This window comes from Rhea americana, unplaced genomic scaffold (genome assembly GCF_003343005.1).
Source record: "Rhea americana isolate MKP2758 unplaced genomic scaffold, rheAme1 scaffold_52, whole genome shotgun sequence".
NCBI classification, from domain to species: domain Eukaryota; kingdom Metazoa; phylum Chordata; class Aves; order Rheiformes; family Rheidae; genus Rhea; species Rhea americana.
In genome coordinates this window covers 5,346,772-5,361,213 of record NW_028186668.1, presented here as the reverse complement: position 1 = coordinate 5,361,213, position 14,442 = coordinate 5,346,772, and positions in this window count along the sequence as shown.

Here is a 14,442-nt window from a genome sequence, read left to right as displayed (position 1 = left end):
TGGGTTTTCTTGAAGGATCATCAGAGGTAAGATATGGGAAAATGCTGGTGAAGCTTGATGTGGGAGTCTATGACTGGTTTTGTACCTTAGGCTTTAAGAAAGAGGTATGCAAAGAACAGTGCCATGGCAGCAATCTTGCAGTACCTAAAAAGGGCAGCTGATTATTCTGTCCTGTGGGAAGTTGTCAAGAAGCAATCATCTTAATTTGCCATAAAAATGTTGTTGGTTAGCATWAAGAAATGCTTCCTAAAATAACTTAGGCAAGCTAATTTTCCAAGAACCTGCCACCTTGGCAAGCTGTAGACTTCTCATAAGGATGGCTGAGTTGAACACCCACATRGGGAGGTCAATAGCTCTAAAACTCTCTTCTGCCATCACTTTTTTGTGGACACAATGGCCAGGCCTCAGCAATTCTTATCTGGAGGTACATGATTGTACTGCAGTCCAGAGGAAATGGATTAGATGACCTCCTGAGGAATGTTACAGCCCAACMCTGACATTTCTATAAAACATCCTTCCCCCATTCCTCAGGTACTGTATTAAATCAGAAGCTTGTAAATGGTTATTTATTCTATGGTTATCCTGATAATTGTTAAGAAAAGTAGATGGTGGTAGTCAACACAAGTTCACCCAGTGCTGCTTTTAAGAGGAATTTGAAGCTTAAGATGATTTTCAACCTAACAGGTGTTCAAGATGCAAAAATTACATTTTCATTGGGTCTTGTATACATAAGTATTTAGTAATAACAATAATAAGACATTGTCTTAGCCTACTAACCTAGAGCATCTACAAACCTGTGGCAGACCAGCCTTCTGACAGGCAGTGTCAGGTCTCAGTTATCCATTGTTGTTACCCTTGAGATCTGTGCTGGATGTGAGGTTACTCCAGGCAGCATTCAAAGGGAAGGCTTAGCATAAATGGCTATTTAGTCTCCTGCTTTTTCAATTGTTTTATTTTTATTCCTCCTTTGCCTCACCTACCTTTCAATTTTAATACCATCTCTGTACAGACTCATAGTTCTGCAACAGAAAACAAAAAAGCAAGAACTAGCAATAAGTAGTAGTTATTCTCTACAAGAAAGAGAGAAAAACTAGCTACTGTGCCTCAATTAGAMATTGCTGTCCTTCTTGTAGAGATGATAAAAGTGGGCTAGCAGAGACTTCCTAGATTATCAAGTTCAATACCCTTTTGCAGGCACCAAATCATATAACTTCATTCATGAATCTGTCAAGATTCACATTTCGTTTTTTCATCTGCTTTATCTCCAAGGAAACTTGGTCCAAAAGGCTTTTTAGCACACTAAGAGCTCTTTCTCTAAGATGTGTGTAGGGTGCTATTCAGGGTAATACTGGATAATCCATCCCATAGAGAATTTACAGTCTAGGAAAAATGATCAGTAAAAATAGTAGGGATGTCATTTCTGATTTTGCCTTAGTTATAGGAGTAGYTTAAAAATATCTTGTCATGGAATCCACTGGAGAATCAGTAAATGAACTAAAGGCATATTAATAGACAGATTCACAGTAAAGGCCTTAAAAACTGTAAACCTCTAGGAATCAAAAATGTGGAAGATAAAAATCATGTAACTGTATTTCAACTTTCCTGTTATGAAACACAGGATTAGCTGTATCTATTGTGAAGACTCGTTCAGAGCATCCCTGGTAAATGTCAATGTTGGTAAATACCAAATAGCTAACATTTTAGGAGAACATTGACAAAATCTCAGAAGACAGTCTTCCCTGTATGACAGTGAATAAATCATGACCACAAATTTCATATGCCTCAATAGCTGGAAGACAAAATTAGGAAAAAGAGGGAAGGTAGTTATCTGTGCAGTAGACTATCTTTGTTCTTAACAGATGCTTCTACTCAGGCTRCTTTCTGAAAATGGGTCTCCTTCTTTTAGATGCATGCTTTAAAAGGACTGGACTGATGGAATTTTCCTCCTCTCTTTAAATATCTTCTGAAACACAGAGAGTGCCATACTAACTTAGCCCAAATACTCTGTGCTCACATGCTCCAAAGGAATCGTGGAAACGTAGCAGATTGTGGAGCTTCACYCTGTGCACTAAAACAGGATCAAATATACTCAAAATATTCCTGAGATGTTTGTTTAGCCTGTTCTTAAAGAGCTCCAGCAGTAGACATTCTACAAAGCACAGAGGTACACCTTTTGCCTTTGAACTAAAAACTTTGTATGCTAACTTAAATCTCTGGAGCGGAATAATCTGAAGGGAGCTCTCTTCTCTTTTCTCCCTGGGGGAATTTTCATGTTAGCTGGGGATTTCCAAGTAACTCAAGCAGGAGGGCAGACCTGAAGGTCTGTAAATTATCATTTGTTTGAATGGACAAGTAGGAAGACACAGTGGATTACATAGCTGCAGGTGAATGGAAAAAAAATGGGATGGGGTGATAGATTAGAGTAGGTGTGCTGCAACTGAAACTGAGGGCTTTGGATTTCCACATTTGTTTCTAAGTCATCTTACATTTCTTTCAAGTCAGCTGAGCAGAAGCTAAACAAAGCCATATAAGCACAGATCTGGTCAGGCTCATGCAATTTTGGGAAATGTGAGCATGCTGCCATTAGGTATAATTCATACTTCTGGCAACCTCTGGAAAGAAAGGGAAAAAGGACTGGGTTGTTTAGTGTGAGAAAGAGCAACAGGGCTGTATTTAAACATTGCCTCATAGAAAGCCCAGTTAAAGATAACTTGAATTACAAATTGCTGATTTATTTAACTTTGAAAGTATACTGATATATATRGAGAGAGACCTGCAATTTGGCAATATACACTACATATAAAGTAATCGCTTGTTTTAAAACAAAAATGATGCTGACTATTATAATGTGAACTGTTTTCCAGATGAAAAGAATTAAAAGGATGTAATTGGAGAAGTACGCAACAGTGGCTAATATGCTATTATTTGCAAAGAGATATTACAACTTATAATCTTCTTTTATGGGTTTATGTTGTTAGTGTTTAATCAGGCGTGTAAGTGTATTCAGGTGTTAAACCATTCTATTAGCTAAGAAAATTGCACTATTATTTACTGAGCTGTTTGTGATACATTGTTGTTGRCTTTTTTAGTTTCTATTTCTTGTCTTTATGCAGTTTATGTGATTTTCCTTTCTACTTTTGTCTTTTATAAGGGCAAATTATAACTGTAAAGTGTCACTATGGTGGATTAGCCATGTCAAAAATCAGTTTTCTCATAAGTTATGTGAATTAATCTCATTTCCATTCTTGTTTTACTGAAAGGCACCTCAGTTGCAAGTGTGTGCCTCTGAGCTTCTATCAGCATTCCTCTGCAAAGCCAAACATCCTCTAGCATCTCCAGTCATTGCCTTAGAAATGCTCTTGAGTGCTAAGCGATGATGGCAGAATGAGAGAAGAAGGACTTGGTAAAAGTGGTCCTGGTTTGCACCAGGACTTTCCATTTGACTGTGCTTTCACTTCATTTTATGGGCTGTCTAGGTAGCTGTTGATAGAAAAAAGGGCCTTTCTCCCTCCACTGATTGCAGAGAAAGCATAGGGCAGTGTCAGGGTGCCACAGGGGCCAGGGCTAATGGGGGCTCCCTAGGGCTGGGCACTGGTAGTGGCTTCCAGTGGGGCATAGCTGGACCTTGCTGCTAGGTCCTATCCCATCCCCTGCAAGGGAGCAGAGAACCAGGGGCAGTCGGGGCAGCACCAGCTGTGGCATTAGGCACTGTCACAAGGCAAGGGCAGGGCTGAGGCCATGGTGGCCAATTGCCTGCAGGTCAGGGTCCAGATCAGGCCCAGTGAAGGTAACCATAGTCAGACACAGCTCTGTGATGGCTGGGCTGGGCTGCAGTGACAGGGCAGGGCCAAAGCCAGGCCAGGACATCAACCTGGGATAGGAGTCCAGGTGCAAATTAGCAGCCCCATGGCGCGGCACAGTCCGGACAGGGATACAGGAGGGGGGATGCACTCAGGATGTTTCTAATGCAAGGCCTCAGCCAGATGGTTTGAGTTTGGTGCAGGAGTTCACCACTGTCCCAGTGCTGGGCGGTGTGTGTGTGCAGACACAGGAGGTGTCAGGCATCCCATGGCTCTGAGCAGCCTTCTTGTCTCCTCTGAAGAAAGGTGGTGAGGCGGACAGACCCCAGTCCCATGAGCCACCTCCTCCCTCTGCATGATGCTGATCTGCAGACAAGCCTGACTGTTAATTTTTGCATAGGAATGGCTTTAAGCATGTGTTGGATATTCTTCTGATGAAAACTGGGCACTGGAAATTTGTGGGCTCAGAGGGTGACAATGCCACTGTTGCTCTGCCTTGTCTTGGATGAGTCAGCAGGACTTCTAAGCAGACTTGAGGTCTGTTACTTTAAATATCCTGAACTAATTCTGTCCCTCAATGGACTTTTACATTTCTTGCTAGGTCTCTCTTTGCCCTGAAAGTAGTTTTGATACCTGCAGTTGTGCTGCGTTCCACTGGGAGCTGTCCTGGCCTGATCAATGTCTGTGTCTGATCAAGCTCAAGGCAGCACTTGTCCAAATCCACTGTCAGGACTAAATCGGTAGCTGTGATCTAGGCATATTTAACATTTGCTGACAAGAGATGCAGTCAGTGCAAAGGCTTCTATGTCTGATGGGTATAAATTTATCATGAATTATTTTAAACTGAAATGAGAAGAATATTTTTGATTCTTGGAGGGATGACACGTATTCTGTGGTACTGAGGTCATCGATCAGGTGTTTTATGGGAACACCTGGATCAAACCTACAGCACTAGCCGCTTTGATTGTGAAGGGATCATCATTGACCCAGGYGGCTCTTTCTTGTCATCTCCTTCCTGAGCCCTAGTGCCCTCTCTGGAGGCAGTGTGAGATTATACCCATTTCACATGTTCTCTGTTAACAGCTCTGGGCAGTTCCTTACTCAGAGTGCTGGCTTTGGGAGCTCACCCTYGGGTCCCTGACTGTCACCAGGATTGGTATAGGGCACCTGGAGGAGGACTCTGGACCCTGGACTGACTTTATAGTTCAGGCCCCTAAAGCTTAGCACAGCCACCTGACTTATAGGTACATGTCCTTTCTTCTAGACTGAACCCTAGTTAACCTCTGATTTATTTTTCTGATTTTTTAATGGAAAATACTCCTCTTGCCTGTTCTGTGAACCCTGATTTTATTTGTGGCATGCCTTTCAAATCAAAGCTGTGTCATGTCACTTCCAATCGGTATTACAGTGATTGATTGATTGGATCTGAAGGTAAGTGTAAAGGTGATGGACCTATTCTGGCTTATACAAAAGGRGTCTCTACACCTTCTCTCTGGCTTAGCTCACCATAGCTTTCCTCTCTTCTGGTTCTTGGGCAGCCTGTGAAACTAGTTTAAGATTTTGCTTCTAACTACAAAAAATGGAGCAAAATTTCTAGCGAAGCCCCTGCTATATTGGAGATGAAATTTCAGTCTGTGAATTATTGATGCAGCTGTATTCTTTCACATCATTGCAGATCACAAAGCCCGAGATGAAACCTCTGCTTCTGAGACAAAAGCATTATGAGYATAAGGAATTCAGTTTGAAACAGCCTTCCAAATGAGGCCTATCAAATCAAATTCTGTCTCTCTTTGGGGATTTCTTCAAAAATTCCTCTTTAAAAAGGTCTTTCCACTATTAAAAAAGCACCACAAATAAATTGCCAGCCTTCTGCCCCATCCCCTCAAAAGAAAAAAAAAAAAAAAAAATTTTTAAAGACTCCAAGCAGACTATTTTCAGACTATTTTATTCTCAGAAAGGAGAAAAGTAACCATTTCCAGTAAATTCACCCCTGCTCATTTATACATTTCTGGTGCAGAAGGAAGACATGGACAGATTTTCCTGATAAACTCATCATTCTATTGCAGCAAAACACAAGGGATGGGACTTAACTGTAGATGCTCATAGGAAATGACATCATTTAGATGCCTACARAAGAGCTAGTCACTCAAGGCTGCTTTTAAGGTTGGTAGAGAGAAATAGTCATTTATAGACCATGACTCAYCTGATTCACTTTAGTTATTGCTGAATAATGAGCAGTAACTAATAAGATAAACTAGGGCCAGTATAGAATCATAGAATCAGTAAGGTTGGAAGGGACCTCTGGAGATCATCTAGTCCAACCTCCCTGCTCAGCAGGGTCACCTAGAGCTTGTTAGACAGGGTTGCATCCAGGCGGGCCTTGAAGATCTCCAGAGAAGGAGACTCCGCAACCTCTCTGGGCAACCTGTGCCAGTGCTCCGTCACTCTCACAGGGAAGAAATTCCCCCTCACGGTCAGGAGGAACTTCCTGTGCTTCAGTTTCTAGTGAAAGATTAAATGTAAAGRGTTAGTGCTGGACTGATTCCTGAGTGGGTATAAGAGCCAGCAGAGCAGTCTGACTGTGCTGCTTATCTANCTCTCTCCAGTAGCTCCATGTCTCTCTTGTGCTGGGGAGCCCAGAACTGGACACAGTACTCGAGATGAGGCCTCCCCAGGGCTGAGTAGAGGGGCTGGATCACCTCCCTCGATCTGCTGGCAACACTCTTCCTAACGTACCCCAGGAGACCATTGGCCTTCTTGGCCACAAGGGCACATTGCTGGCTCATGGTCAGCTTGTCATCCACCAGCACTTCCAGGTCCTTCTTTGCAGAGCTGCTCTCCAGAATGTCAGCCCCCAGCTTGTACTGGTGCCTAGGGTTATACAGACCTCTTCCTTTCTGTTTCTTTCGTGCTGCTACTTTTTTACCCTGGTTTGGTATTCATCTCCTGCCTTTCTTTCAGGAAGTTCTAAACTCCTCTGTGGACAAACTAATGATGTGTGTTACCTTTCTGTACCTGGTTCATCATCAGGCAGGCACACCTTGCACTTCATGGCACATAAGAAAATAGCCTGATTATTATTTATTAACATCCAAATAAGGATTAATTTAAAACATGATGTTTTAAAAATTATTTAAAAATACATATTATGAAAGGGAAATAATATGCTCAGTTCCTTCGTTCTAGTGAAAGATTAAATGTAAAGGGTTAGTGCTGGACTGATTCCTGAGTGGGTATAAGAGCCAGCAGAGCAGTCTGACTGTGCTGCTTATCTACCTTACCCAGTGTACTGTGGAGAGTCTTACACACAGAACGCTGTGAAGACAGAGCAAGGGTCAATGTACTGGTATATACATAGATTCAGTGGCCCATAAGCTTGCTGGAGGATACTGGGAGTCAGGACAGCTATTACCATACCCATCAGAGGCCTGCAATGTGCATTAAGGTAGCAAGGGTAGAGTTTCTGTCTTCTGTTCTCGTTTCAGATTGTCCCTTGTTTAAGGATGCATTTCACCTTAAGTGAATGCTCTAGCATTTAATTACTAGACACTAACTACTTGGAGACTGGAGAATTTGTTTCCCTTCTAGTATTATTTGCACATAATTGTAAACAACAGTACCTCCTTGGGGTGAGCTGTACTGCTGTAGCAGGGAGGAGAGAGGGCAAAGTCCACAAGACATGGGCAACAGAAGAAGCAGTCTGTGGATATAAGAGCACACAACCCATGTGTACAACCTATAAAAATGGAGATAGCGGTGTTTGGTGACAAAGAGAGGAGAATTGGTGCTACACCCTATGGTTAACATGACAACATGTAGTTAGAGTATTTAATGATTAGTAGTCTTTTAGCTCACTTTTCTCAACGTTTAAAGATGTCACTTGTTTCATACACAGCACTGAAGCCTAAGATTAACTTCATTCTGAAATGAATTGGTGAGGTGCATTAAAAAGGAGGGAGTGTGATGGAAGATGAAGAGTGATCCTGATAGATTAAATACAGGTACATTCAATCATATACAGTAAAATGATTTTTTATTCAAAACAGGGAAWTCTCATCTCACTGAAGTCAGTGGAAAGACTGTTGCTTTTGATCATGTGAAGAATTCACCCAGAGTGACTGAATGTTTATTAGGAATGCATGTGAAGACAAAATTTTAGGGCTTGCTCTTTCAGTGTTGAACACTTGAAACTCTGGTGAATATACACCACTACTAAGTGCATTGCTGGGCAGGCACTTTTGACTTGCTGTGGACTCAGTAGGGGAAGTCAGGATACCCCAGCAGGACATGGTAACTATTTTATCTAGCCCCTGAGGCTGCTATAAGAAGGGAATTAATAATAGAAAGCTTTCTAATCAGATGAACAAGACCAATACATCACTTGCAGACTGCAGGGTACAGAAAAAAAAAGAGGAAAACAGGAGAAGGAATTATGAGTGATATCTTCAAATGATGAACAAAATTATCTCAAAGCCTGTAATGATTACTATATGCTATCACTTAAAGAAGTGTTGAGTCCTGTTCTCACTGACACAAGTATCTCAGGGACAAAAATGCTGTTGTTTGTCTTTTCATTGTGGAGAAAAGGGGCTTGTGTGAACATTTTTAGTAAAAACTGTCAGTTTATGATCATTACAGAAACAAACCTTCAAGGTTATGAATTTTGACTAGCAGTTCTTGTCTGAAAGAGCATCAAACATCTTGAGAGGAGTTGACTGGTCGAAGGTCAGTATGTTGGTATGGCAAGCATTTTAAGGGAGTTAGAATAAAACCATCTTGAAAAAGAATTTTTATGAATTACAAACTTGTTTTTACTGACAGCATTTCATCTTCCTCATCTGTTTAACTAAGAGCATCTACTAAAATGCAGACATTTCCAGAAATTGCATCATTATTCTTCATAAACCTTATGCTGCTTTGCTACACCTCTGTTCTGTCAGATGAGATCCTAATTGCTTGGTGTTCAATGCAATCAATCAGACCAATTTTTAAGTCCTTACGTGCAGTTGCAAGAACTCTGATCCCCGGTTTAATTAATGAATCATTGTTTCCTGAGTTATTAACTGCATCTGTTCCTCTCTCTCTCTTTTTTGAACAATTGCAATATTTTTTCATTTGTCTCCTTGAAAATATATGCTGCAAATTGACTGTGATGCTCAAAGTGCTGTTGTGTTTAAATTATGCTTTGCTTTGCTTTGCTTTTCCTTTCTTTTCCTTTCCTTTCCTCTCCTTTTGTAGGGATGAGGGGCTAGATGTGACCTATTTACTGTCTGTGATGGTCTGGATACTTCCATGAGGTCAGAGCTTGTGACAAACTATTCTGTCCATAGACTTTCTTTTATGTGATGACATCTTGGCCCCAGTGAAATCAATAAGCAATTTTCGATCAAGTATTTTTACTCATATCACAGATATCTAATTCATTTCTGTGAAGCACTTTTAAACTATACAAACACTTTTTAAATATTTTTTTATGATTTACTCTTCTTAATTCACATGATCCCTAAATTACAGTGTTTCTCTCTTTTTAATCTGAAATCTCTCTTATCAAAGATTGTCAGAGTGTTTCTGGTTTTCGGAATATGCCTCCTCTGTGGTAGCTTAACTTTACTACTCACAGAAATAAACTGTGAAAGCACGGTCTCACCAAAGTCAGTGGGGACCATGATCCCATCCAGAAAATGTCAYCTCAAATAAGACTGAGCTCCTAATGCAAGAAAAGTTTTAGAAAACTGTATGAAGAACGAGGGCTTAACTTACCCACTGTGGAATCTGAACAAGCTTTTTGTCTGTGCTTTATTGGTCTCCTACTCTAGAGCTATATATTGAAATCTGAAACCAGCATACTCTGCCTCCCCTTCTGCAGTAAGGCAGCTGGAGTCAGTGATAGCATTTTTTTTTTTGTTTTACACCTAGTCTAGTGGCACGTGCTTCCGGTTCTGTTAAATAATAGTTTTACCCAGAAATTCAAAAATCTCACTCTGTTACTATTCAGTGTTTGAGGAGATGCCATAGATCACCRTATTTACAGAAACTTAACTTTGCAAGAGTAAGGTTGAGTCTTTACAGAAGTAGGATCAGAACCTAAGACCCATGTAATTTGTATCCAAAAGCTATGGCTTTTTTTTTAGCCAAGGTGGCTGAGTAGTCCTACCAGAAGAAAACAAAGTGAGGGTGATGGATAGGGGAGGACAGTGTGTGCCTTACCTTTGACTATTGGATGTGGCCACAAGGGGACTTCCGATTGTGGGAGCATTTCTGTAGAGACCAGTTCAGATGAGGCTGGAATGAACAGTCATTTCTCAAATCATATTTAGAACTCATCTTAATTATGTCCTTTATTAAAATAGGTGCTTTTATCTTAAGTGGTGATATATTATTATTATCATCATCATCATACTGCCTACCTACACTTGTATGTTATTTAAAAGTTAATTATACCTTCCGTCCTTTCACAGTCCCCACTAATATTCAATTTTAATGCACTAATGGCTCCTTCTTGTATGAYGCATGTCCTGGATGTAAGAATAAAAATTAAATTGAAATCTTCAGGTAACAAGAAGGTTCATCTCAATTAATTAATATTTACCTCTGGTAAATCACTAGCTAATTACACTGGTGCTGTGGAGGAGGGAGAGACTATAAGGAACTGGTTACCCATTATCCACCCAGCCTAAGGAGATCTCCCAGCCCCTATGAATTGATGAGTCCTTGAGAGACTCCCAGCTGAGGTAGCTGGAGCACAAATGTATTTTTCCTCTGTACCACATGTACGCTGCTGAAGAACCAGAGCACAGCAGGGACCAGCAGCTTGGAGCATGCAATCCAAAGTTGATGTACAGACCGATTTTGCTTGGTACCCAGCAGCATGATGAACGGGTGAGCATCTCTCTGCTCCTGGCTTTCACTGCATCTGGATTTCAGTGTGTACGGGGATTTGTTGCTGGGTGGGCAGATGAGGTATTGCTAGACATGCGATAGGTGGCATCATGTCTCTTCAAGAGGCTGCAAGTGGTCACTCCTTCTGAGTTTCTCTCAATGCACTTAACTCTTCTGTTAGGGAAGAAGAAGCCAGCCTGGTCCCTTTTAAAACATAACTGACTCTAGGAGTAAGATAATAATAAGCAGTAAGTGGTAAATTCCAATATTCTTATTATTGGGGGGGAAACAGTGGGACAGGGAGTGCTGGTGCCACAGAACAGACTTTTTGCAGGATGACTGCTCTGCTGCCTGTTTTCTGTGATTCTCTTGCATCACAGCAAACAGCAGCACTGGGGTCTATCAGACAGAATAAGAGACTTGAGCTTGGGAAAAGTGAGGTTCTGCTTCCAGCGATAGTGGTTGCCTGTTGGAAGCTGCTTTGGACAAATCATTTCAGCTTCTTCTACATCTACAGCTTGCCAGTGGTAAAATCGAATTCTGGCAGTTCTTTCCAAGATCTGTCAAAGGTAGCTCTAGGAATGGTCGATTTCTTAGGCAGATATGCCTGTGAATGGCACTGACAAGGTGGCAGTCTCCAGAAGGCGACACGAGTCCACCACTTTGAGATTCCTACGGTTGGAATGGTGCATGGGGAAATGTTGGCTGCTACTGTCCTTTCTACTTGTCCTTTCTACTGACCCACTACTGTGTGTGGATTTCTTTTCTCTGTACACATGAAAGACCTTTCACTGAAACTAGAAAATGTAGGTTGTATACAAGCTAAATAAAATCCATCCTATTTTCCATTGAAATGATCATTTTATATGTGTCCAAAATAGGTTTTATAATGTAGTGGCCTAATAAACTCACAGGATTGAATAGGCATAACTTCTCTAAATCAGTTTTAACAGATCTTGTCATTAATCACTGTTGATCTAAATACTTTGATCCCATTAAAGTATGTAAAGCATGCATTCAGTGACTGACTTAGTTATGGAGTCATCATTTAGTGCAGAGGTTAAACACAAAGTTGTATTACACATAGTGTATTGCAAAAATAACCCCAGGCTTTTAGTTTTGATTTCCACTCTATTGATTTGTACTAGGTAAATTTAATTCCAAATCTTACAGATGGCTGAGATAGTCATTCAATTTTGTTATTGTAGTGAAGAAATCATTAGGAAAATGGAGAAGTAAAGGTCACAGTAATCTTTTCTGGAATGAAGAATGAAGAACCAATTTTATTCAGAGGTCAGATTTGTACCAGGAGCTCTGAAGCACTCACAGTATGCCATTATTTAAGCATTTACAAAGTTTCATTGATATACAGTACAACATCTGTGAACACAACATAGCTTAACAGAAGATAGAAATGTGGGAAGCAACTTCTTTCCTTCGATACATGGACTGTGAGTTTCAAGAGTGGAGAATTTCTGTTCTGTATGCAAGCAAAGTAACTATCCATGGGCATCTTTGCACTCCAGTTTCCTATGGAAGTGTCTGTATGGCCTGACAACACCCTGTGAACTATTTGCGTGTAAATGGTGGGAGCCATTTAGATTCCTAAATGCAGGAGTCTAGAACCACTGTATGTGTTCCCGGAGTGGGAAAGAGCCAGGCTCCCCAGCTATCCCATAAGGGTAAGAGCAAGTCTCCAGAAGGTCCTAGGTGATATCTATTAGCTTCTCAGATGTCTCATTTGTTCTAGGTGTCTGATGGTATAAGGTGCCTGTGTAGAAACCTGTATCACTTTCCCTCATACTTGCCCTGCTAAAAGGTGAGGCAGGGCTAAAAACATTCAGCCTACAGTTAGAGTTAGTCAAACAGAAAAGTTTCTGCTTTGCAGAAAACTATATTTCAGAATCCCATTAGTTTAAGATTTTTTCTCACTACAGCAGTTTGCCCAGTGTAGTGGTGCACCCCACCACTCAAGAGCAGGCCCCTAGGAGCAGAGTCTGGAGGACTGTGTCAGAAAATGGTATTGACTTCAGCTGTACCTGGCAGCTCCGTCTCCATTTCATTGGCTCAAATGTCAGCATCAGTTGAGCTTCCCAGGTATATCCAAGTTATGATGGACCAATTCCATGTAAAGCCTGGTGCTGGCAGTACCACTGGGAAGTAAGATATTGAAATACCAGCTATTACAGCGTTGAGCTTGTTCTCCCTTATGAATGTAGCCTTTTTGAATTAACAAAGCATGGTTACAGAAATGCAATATTTGAATTCTCTTCCTTGTTGTAACAGTTAAGGAAAGGTCAGACACTGCTGAATGAGTTCTTACTTGGTCCTCTCATAAAAGCCTTCACTGGTTGCACAAGGTATCATTGGCTACTGGAACTAGAAATGGAGCTGAGTAAATGGATAATTTTCTGAGTAAATTCTTGTTTCACTCTGTCAATCTTACAGGACTTAATGATTTCCCACTTGCTGTTGCTTTAGATTCTTTCACTATAAACATAACACCCCTTTTCTTCATTTAGTTTTGCTTCTTATACCTTTTTACTTTCAATCAAAGTACTTAAATCTTCCCTTGTGTCCCTAGTGGCAGCAACCTCAAACCTGCGTCACAATGAGCACGCACAAAATGGAGAGATATGTTTGTGTGTTATTACTATATGAGCCATGGAGCTTTCTATAGATTTTTTTATCTTGGAAGAAAATGGTAATCCAGAGAAAAAAGGGGGATTTTTGAACCATGAGACTTAAATTTTAGTCCTAGTTAGCAAAGCACAGTTTAAAAACTGATGCGGACAGAACTAAAAGAAACAATAACCAGTCATGATTTGAGGAAGCCCTCTCCAGTTCTGCTTTGCATGTGTTAGGGGAAAAGTGTGTTATAATTGTTTCTTATTTGCTAAAAAAAAAATCTCTTTTTTACCTTTGGTATCATAGCAAGGTCACAAGACTTATTGTATTTTTGTTTATATATTACAGTCCACTGATTCTATTTCAGGATAACGTGGGGCAGGGATACTCTAGAGAATGGAAAGCCTCAGATCATGCAGGAAACACTGGCAAGGGCAGTATTGAGACACCTGCGTTTGGAAGAATGGGCGTGTGGCCAGAGAAGATAAGCTCTGCTTTATTTAAGATTTCCATGCCAGCTGCTCGCAGATCTATCTTTTTACCCCTGTTCAGAGGTTCACATCTCTATTGGCCAGTGCTCTAGCCTGCTATCTTGCCTCCCCTCTCAAATTTAGCATACTGCAACTTTTGGCAATAAAAAACTTCTTTCTCATCTTAGACACTTTCTCAAATATGGTGTTAATGCTACATGCATTAAAAAAATAGAATGGGGACTTCTTCTGGTTTTTCTGCAGACTCCCTTTGTAACTCCAGGTGAGCCTTGTGGAGGCTTTGTTTCTTTGCTGAGCCTGTATGCACCTGTATTTTCTGATGTAGTGATAAAGCCAATGTCTAAAAAGAAATGTAGGTGGAAGACTAACTAACTATGACGTGTCACACTAGAAAAATTTCTATAAAATGATCCCTCTTTCCTTTTCTCACACTGAGCTATTATTGAATCCTCTCCTTTTCCTTCTGCAACATCTCCCTCTTCTCTCACTTTATCTTCTCCCACCTTGGTTACTCCAGTCTCTCTGTCTCAATCCAAATCAATTGCTCTGATGATGCTCTGTTCATTCTAGATGCCTTTACATTTACTCTTGTGGGTGATTATTATGGATGGATAGCAGAACATCCATAAATTATTTAATTAATA